The sequence below is a fragment of the Castor canadensis genome, chromosome 1 (assembly GCF_047511655.1).
Source record: "Castor canadensis chromosome 1, mCasCan1.hap1v2, whole genome shotgun sequence".
Taxonomy (NCBI): Eukaryota; Metazoa; Chordata; class Mammalia; order Rodentia; family Castoridae; genus Castor; species Castor canadensis.
This window is the reverse complement of record NC_133386.1, coordinates 142,673,362-142,682,226: the sequence shown is the minus strand read 5'-3', so window position 1 is coordinate 142,682,226 and position 8,865 is coordinate 142,673,362.

Sequence of the window (8,865 nt, the reverse complement as noted above, 5' to 3'; positions counted from 1 at the left end):
AATGAAAGAGTAATGAAGGGATGATGAGATGAGATGGAAGCAAGAAATAGAAAGGAAATTTCCCTCAAACACACTAGTGACATCAAATTCCATTTTTTTCTCAAGGGACATGTAACTGTAGTTACAGGCCCAAACTCCAGGAGTTATGCATGTCAGTTTTGGTCACTTGCCTCAATACACCAAATAAAGAGATGAGTGGTGGTAAAGGGCATAGAAAGATTTATTAAAATGGTAGGGGTACTCCACGAGAAGAGGCAAAGTAAACACTGCAACCCATCTTTAGGGTACAGACATGAGATTTAGGCTTAAATTGAGAAGAAATTGGAGCAGGAAGAGAGAGGTATTCATAATTAAACAATCCCAGGCAGAGTGTGAAAGTGTGGACTGTTTACTCTTTATCTCAGTTCTTGTTCTACAAGGGGTCACAGAGAAGCTATTGCAGTCATCCCTTGAGGGAGGAATCTGGTTCCCACGAAGTGATTATTTCTGCTCCAGGTTGCAGCTTCATCATTATAGGTAATTGTCCTCATTTGAAGTGAGGGTGGTTTTTCCTGCTAGTTTCTGCTATTCCTTTTTTTGAGGGGTAGTTTTGGTCCCTTTTCATAAAGATATTATCAATCAGTCATGTCCTTCCTGGAAACCAAGGTGATTGCAGAGGAGAGAGGCTAGAGTAAAGGAGACAGAAATAAAATGGAAGCAGTGATGTCAAGTTTTTTTTCCCCACTTTTAGTTAAACCATAAGTCCAAGCAAGGAATCAGTGCTTTTTAGCAAAAGCAGTTTCTAACTGCCTGTTAAAGACAGACTGAATCTCCTAGCAAGTGAGGTACTATTGTAAGTAACGATCCTCCCTGTCCATTCTTCCTTGTTCCTATAAACATTATATATTAAGTTTCCTTATGCCTCTAGTAGGAACAACTAGGTCATTCTTCCTGGCTTGTTCCCTAAATAGAATAACTCCCCTAAAAACATCTCTAGTAGAGAATTTTCACTTTTCTTCAACAGTAGTTAAACAGTTCAACTTCTCTGAAAATCAAAGTGTACTAGTCCATTCAGGATTCTAACCCAAAATATCATCATCTAGGTAAGTTATGAACAACAGAAATTTATTTTTTGTAGTTCTGAGGCTGGGATGCCCAAGGTCATGGTGCTGGCAGACAGCAACTCTGAGGACTTATTCCTCAGACATGCCATTTTCTAGTTGCCTCCTCACAAGCTGTAGAAGCCTCTTTATAAACTCGTTAATCTCATTTAGTAGGGCTGTGCCCTCATGAGCTACTCTTCTCCTACAGGCCTCTCCTCTTGATTACATCACTTTAAAGGTTCAGTAGGAAGATATACATGAAAAATCATACAAATTAAATTTTCTAAATCATATGATCATGAATATATTGTAGCAGAGAGGAGGGCCAGAAAAGAAGCAAGCAAGTCTGTGTTCTGATAATGTAGCATGGGGGAGGGGATGGCACAGCAGGGAGATAAGACTTAAAAAATCTAAACATGAAGAAGGTCAAGCAGCACTGGGGGTGAAGTAGCCAACAGAGTTACATAACACCATATGTGGATTAAACCTTGCTTTTTGCTTGCAAGGGTATATAAGGTATATAAGGTGAGACCTCTTTGCCCTTGGGGCTCAGCCTTTGGATGTGAATCCACTGAGCTGCTGCCAACACGTTAATAAGTATTGTTTCCAGAAAAGCCTTGGTGTCCTGTTTCCCTGCTTGAGTATCCCATAACAATATTAGGCAAATCATATCATAAAAATAGTACCAGGGAGAAAGCTACAAATGAGAGAAATCTAAGGGACAAAAAGGCCTTTCCGAGGTGAAGGAGAGAAGGAATACTATACATTAATATTTCTGGTGGGAGAAATTCTACTCTGTGTTTTGAAAAGATGACAATGCCTGCTTAGTGGGGAGCTAGAGGGAGGCTGGCATAGATAGACTAGACAGAGGACAGACCATGTGGTAAATCTTAATAGTTTTGTCTTGAATTTAAGAATGACAAGTCATTGAAAGTTTCTGAAGAAATAATGGTAGCACACATCTGTAATCCCACTTGTACAAAAGTGTAAGTTAAGAGGATCACAGTCTGAGGCCAGCCTGGGCAAAAAGTAGGAGATCCTATCTGAAAAATAACCAAAGCAAAAAGGGCAGGAGGTGTGGCTCAAGAGGTAGGGCATTTCCTTGAGTTCGAATCTCCAATACTGCCTCCCTCCAAAAAGGAAAGAAATGATAATTTCAGATTTGCATTTTGAAACATGAATTCAATTTCTAGTCAAGAAAATTTGAAAAATATTCAAGAGGAGATAATTTAGAAATGAAAGGATCACTTATGAAATACTTTTGTCCATGGCAGTGTAAGTAAAAATATGGTTGGGTTTGAGATGTTTAAACTTTGAAAACATGGGACATTATGCCCATGAATTAAGAAGAAAAATGAGACAGGCAGGATGACTCCTGGTATAAATCAAAATCAAAAACAGAAAGGTAGACAAGATTTAATTTTTCTTTTTCTTTTTTTTAATGGTGGTACTAGGGTTTGAACTCAGGGCTTCACCACTTGGATCACTTGGCCAATCCTGCTTTGTGTTGGGTACTTGGAAGATAGGGTCTTTCGAACTATTTGCTGGCTTCGAAACTTGATCCTCCTGTTTTCCTTCTAAGTAGCTAGGATTATAAGTGTGGGCACCAGGCAAGATTTAGTTGTTATCATTGAAAGATTTCAATGGCTAAAAGGAAAACAAATTAGCAAATTATACTTCAAAAGGAAAGAGAAGATACATTGACAGCAAAAATGGAGCACTTATCTCACACATACTGATTTCTATCAAGTTTTTTAGAGGCAAATGCCCTACAGAATCATGAAGCATGTGTAAAAGTTAAGCAGAGCTAGTATGGAGAATATAATGAACAGATAGTGATTGAAAAAAGTTGGGGTTTATTTTGATGTAATTTTTAAATAGATGCTTAAACTGCTTTTGCTAAAAAGCACTGACTTCTAACTTGGGCCTATGAATTAAAACCAGGAGAAGCTTGGCATCCCTGCTGCCATTTTAAATCTGTTTTTGCTCTAAGCAATTTTCTTTGCAGTCACTTTGGGATCACCCTGGATTCCAGAAAGCACAGAAGTGATAACATCTTTATGACAAGGGACTGAAACTTCTTGTAAGGGACAGGAACAGTGGAGGCTTGCAGGACAGACCACCCCTCCAAATGAGGATAATTATCTGTAATGGTGAGGCTGCACCCTGGAGAAGGAGCAGTCATCTCATGAGAACCACATTGCTCCACTGTAGTGAAGACTGCAATAATATCTTCTCCAGAACTCCTCTCTGAACCCTCAGATTGAGATAATGGTCAACTAGACCACACCTGTGACTGGGCCTGTTTAATTATGTATACCTTTGTTCTCTGCCCCCAGTTCTTTTGTCTTCGGAAACCTACAACTCATGTCTGTACCCTACAACTCATGTCTGTACCCTGAAGATGGGTTGAGCACTTACTCTGCCTCTTCCCACAGCATGTCCAAGACCATATAATAAATCTTTCTTTGCCTTCATTATGCCTCTTTGTTTGGTGTTTAGAGGCAGGTGGACTAATCTGGCATATGTAATCTCAGGAGTTTGGACCTTGGGTCCAAAATTTCAGTTTCAATTTTATTTGTCAACTTTTGAAAGAGACAACAAAATGATTACATGTACATACAGAAACAAATTTATTTTAAAGTATTGATTCCCATGATTACAGAGACTGGCAAGTCAAAATTTTGCAGGCTACAGGCCCAGAACAGACAATGGAGGCAGCTTAGGTCCAAAGGCCTTTTGCTATCAGAATTCCTCCCAGTGGTGGGAGGTCAGTCTTTTGTTCTATTCAGGCCTCGGAATGAGGTCCACCCACATTATGGAAGAGAGTCTGCTTTATTCAAAGTCCACCCATTTAAATGTTAATTTCACCTGAAAACACCCTTATAGAATAGTCCAGAATGGCCACACACAGTGGTCAACAGGTAATGAAAAGCAACTGAAACATTCAAATGATTGTCTAATTTTCCTTTATGATTAGGAGAAGGAGCCCAGTTGTTACTTCATACTGTAATCTGAAGAAGCAGGATTTAGTATGTAAGTAGAGAAGGGTGAAGTAAGCACTCAAAGAAAAATAAAACACAAGTTTTAAGCATCTATATCCTGGATGAATTGGATTTACTTTAACATATTTTATTCATTAATGCAATCTTTCCAACTATGAATTTGCATTCCCATTCCCAGGGAAGGCCAACTGGGAGTTAGAAAGAAACTAGATTTACCATCATTAATCATTTGGGAAAAGCAAGTTAAAATCACAACGAGACACTACTTCACATACACTAAAAAGGTCACAATCAAAAAGAAGCCAGCCTAAAAAAGGGCTGGTGGCATGGCTTAAGGTGTAGACCCCGAGTTCAAACTCTAGGACTGCAAAAAAAAAAAAAAAGCAAACAACAAAGCCCAGTGCTACCAAAATTAAAGTAAAATAAAATAAAAGTGTAAACATAGTTACCATATGACTTAGCAATTCCACTCCTACTTATATATCCAAGAAAAAAGGGAAACACAATTCCACGAAAAATTGTGTGTAAGGTTTATGGCAGCATTATTCTAATAGCTCCAAAGTATAAACAATATAAATGTCTTATCAGTTAACAAATGAATAAATAAAATGATAATACAATGATGTATTATTCACAGACAGGAATGGACCAATAAAACATGCAACAGCATAGATGAATTTTTAAAGACATTATTCTAAGTGAATGAATATGATCATATTATATTGATCATATTCACATAAAAGATCATATTATATTGTTCTTCTTATATAAAGCATCCAGAACTGGCAAGTCCACAGAAATTGCAGTACTGAGATTTGAACTCAGGGCCTCATAATTGCTAGTCAGATACTCTACTACTTGAGTCACTCCACCAGTCCCATTTTGTAATGGGTATTTTTGAGATAAGGTCTCAGAAACTATTTGCCTAGGCTGTCTTCCAGCATGATCTGCCTGATCACTGCTTCTTAAGGATCTAAGATTACAGCCTGAGCCCCCAGAGTGTCTTGTGAACTGGCAAAATTCTTTATTCCACCCAACACCAGTTAATTCTTGAGGTCAGGTAGAGGACATGAAACTGTGCAAAGAAAGTGAAGGTGGACCTGTCTTGCTGAGTACTGATGCAAATGCAGATCTGGAGAAGGCCAGGAAAACTCTGGGGGGTGGGGGAGGAGAGTAGAGAAAGCAGGGCTCTAGAAGTGTCTTGAAGGGAGTGGAAGGGACAGAAAAGCCTGCTGAGAGGGCCACATTCAAAGAATATTCAGTCATTCCCAGCCTGGGTTTTGTTCCAGAGAGGTAGAAAGTGGGGGAAGTTCATGCCCCAAACAAAGAAAAACTGCGGCAGGATCTTAAACTGGAAGTATGTATTAAGTGAGTTGATTCTTAAATCACATATTAAAAATAATTAATTAGCTGGGCATCAGTTGCTTGCAAATGTAATCCTAGTGTTGGGGAGGCAGAGATCATGTCCTTCTGATCTCAATTCAAAGCCAGCCAGGCAAATAGCTCAAGAGATCTCCAAAAATCCATCACAAAAAAGGGCTGGCAGAATGGCTCAAGCAGAAAGAGCACCTGTCTACCAAATGTGAGTCCTTGAGTGCAAAAGAAATTAAAAAAAAAAATACTCACACTAAACAGGACTGGCAGAGTGGCTCAAGTGGTAGAGTGTCTGCCTATGCTTAATAGATAGTAAATATTGATTAATTTTGGCTTCATATCTCCTTCTATAATATGGAGTTGATAGGTTATTGTCCTATAGACTTAAATATTTTTGTAAGAACTTAAAAAGTCCTGGACCTGGACTGGTCTCTCATCTTGCTTCTGACAATACTCATCACCACTTACTGCTTAATTTCTATAGAACACAATGCAACCATGTACTTTATCTCTATTACAGACGCAAGATGTTCAAGACTCAAGTTCATAAAGTCGGGTGTGGTGGCTCATACCTGTAATCCAAGCTACTCAGGGGGTGGAGATTAGGAAGATCCTGTTCAAGGCCAGCCGAGTAAAAATGTTAGGAAGCCTCCAACTCAATCAATCTGCTGGATGTGGTGGCACCTGCCTGTCTTCCTAGTTACTTAAGAGGTTCCATAGGTAAGAGAATTGAAGTCTGAGGCCAGTACCAGACAAAAATGTGAGACCCCACCTAAAAAATAACTAAAACAAAAAGGGCTGGGGTAATGACTCAAGTGGTAAAACACCTGGCTAGCAAGTACAAGACCTTGAATTCAAACCCTAGTACTGTTCTTCCCCAAAAAACCCCCCAAAGATTCAAGGATCAAAGTTATTGCTTAGACTTTCATCCATAAGGCTTTTTATATCCCTATTTTTTATTTCTTATATCACGTCTCTCAAACCTTTGAAATTCTTAATTGGGCAATTCAGAATTCACTCAGCCATCAGCAAAGTTCCCCATATTACCAGTCTTCTTGGGATATTCTCTTTACCTTCTTAGTCTGACTCCTGGCTCTACAGAGGACAATTCTTTATTCTATCCCACATCTCTTATCAGGTGTCACAACCTGGAATTTACTGAGTTATTCTCCCTATGCCATATTGCTGCTTTCTTCTTTCTCTTAAAACAACCTGTCTCACTAATCATCCATCATCTAGTTATCTGTTCATCCCTGTTATTCCCTTTCTTTCTTTAGAAGCATCTGCTCTGGCACTCACTTCCTTCATAATTCCCTTAAAATGATTCTTGATGATCTCAATACTGACATAGATACCCCTTGCTTATTGTGGCTTTCAGTTCTTTTAATAATCTTCACTAAAGTGAGTATATGTTTCATCTTTACTATGCACACACTACTATCACCAGTAACCACAACCCACCCATGACCTCAAGTTTCAAGTATTCCATACTCTACCATCACTGTTATCTATTTTCTCTCCCCACACCTCTTGCATTACCACTTTCACTTTCCTAGCCAAATGTCCAGGTGCATTTAAATTTGGCACTTATACTTCTCTCTCTTCATCCAGTCCATATATACATATATATATATTTTTTTCTTGGAAGGACTAGGATTTGAAATCAGGGCTTCATGCTTTGTAAAGCAGATGCTCTACTAATTGAGCCACACCTCCAGTCCATTTTGCTCTGGTTATTTTTGGAAATGAGGTCTATCTAGCTATTTGGCCAGGCTGGCCTCCAACCATCATCCTCCTGATCTCAGCCTCTGAAGTAGCTAGGATTACAAGTGTGAGCCATTGGTGCCCAGCTCACCTAGCCCACATTGAAGACACATATTCACGTATGTATACAGAGGATGTTTTTCTTTTTAAATTCATGTAACTAAACCCAGAGAGTCATTTTTTTGGGGGGGAGGGGTTGATACTTGAGTTTGAACTCAGTACTTCAAATCTCATACTTGTTAGGCAGGTGCTCTGCCACTTAGCCACTCTGCCAGCCTTTGTGTGTGTGTGTGTGTGTGTGTGTGTGTGTGTGTGTGTGTGTGTGGTATTTTTGCAATAGAGTCTCATGAACTATTTGCCCAGGCTGGCCTCATACTGTGAGCCTCCAGATCTCTGATTCCTGAGAAACTAGGATTGCAAGTGTGAGCCACCGCTCCCGTCCTTTAGGAGAATCTTTCATGCTACTTAAATTGTTCTTTTTCTGTCTTATTAAAGAATTTAAAACCAACATGAAATCAAAACACTTACACAGATACAAGATAAACACATGTCAAAGATTCATTCAGTCTTTGTTTAATGAGGGAACCAGCAGGATATTAAAATCATTTCAAATGAGAATGTGTCTTAAGGAATAAAAATTGAAATCTTCTACTTGCACAGTTTATTATGCCTTCATCAACACAACCTTACTATCTTTGTCAATATTATATCACTGTTAGGAAGCTCTTGAGGAGGAAGACAAACGCTTCAAATAATTTTATTACTCAACCCAGCAATACATTCAAATTCAAATGAGCACCAACTTGTTCAATGCTTCAGTAGAGAACTATTCCTCAAGATTTTTCAAGCATATTTATCTTGAAATTCTTATTTTGGTGTTCTCATAAATTTTTTTTTAATTTTTTTTTGGTACTGAAGTTTGAACTCAGGGCCTACACCTTGAGCCACTCCACCATCCCTTTTTTGTGGAGGGTTTTTTCAAGATAGAGTCTTGTAAAATATTTTCCTGGGGCTGGCTTCGATCGATGATCTTCCTGATCTCTGCCTGCTGTGTAGGTGGATTACAGCCACTGGCACTTGGTCATATTTGTGGTTTATTTCTGTGGAATGAGCATTTGACAAGAAATTTTTATTCTCTACTATACAAAATTACTTTTCATTTTCCATGAACAGGAATCATTTATAACAGTAGACAGGAAACAAGGAAACAAGTGTGTTGTCATCTCTTTTTTTTATAACAATCTACATGGTTGTAAAAGTAGCCTAGACCTTAGTTAATCAAAGACAATCAAAAGAGCACAACCTTATAGAACTAGATAGCTGGAAGGTTTGTTAGGCAACATCCAACATTCCATTGTGAGGACATCTAGTAATCTCTTCCTTCTATTTCCAAGCTCTGAAAATATTTCCTGACAAATTCTCTGAAGTTCTTTATAGGACTCAACTTCAGAACCCTAAGGATTTTGGCTAGGAAAGCCACATGGAAAATAGGCTGGAGTTCTCTTGGTTGGAAGCTGACCCAGTACAGAGCAGATTGCAGTGTAGATTAGGCTTTATTTTTGCGGGGAGGGTGGGGGGTGACCCTAACTTCTTTTTCTCCCACAAGTTGAGGGTACAACTTCCAGGGCTAAATGTGAGAC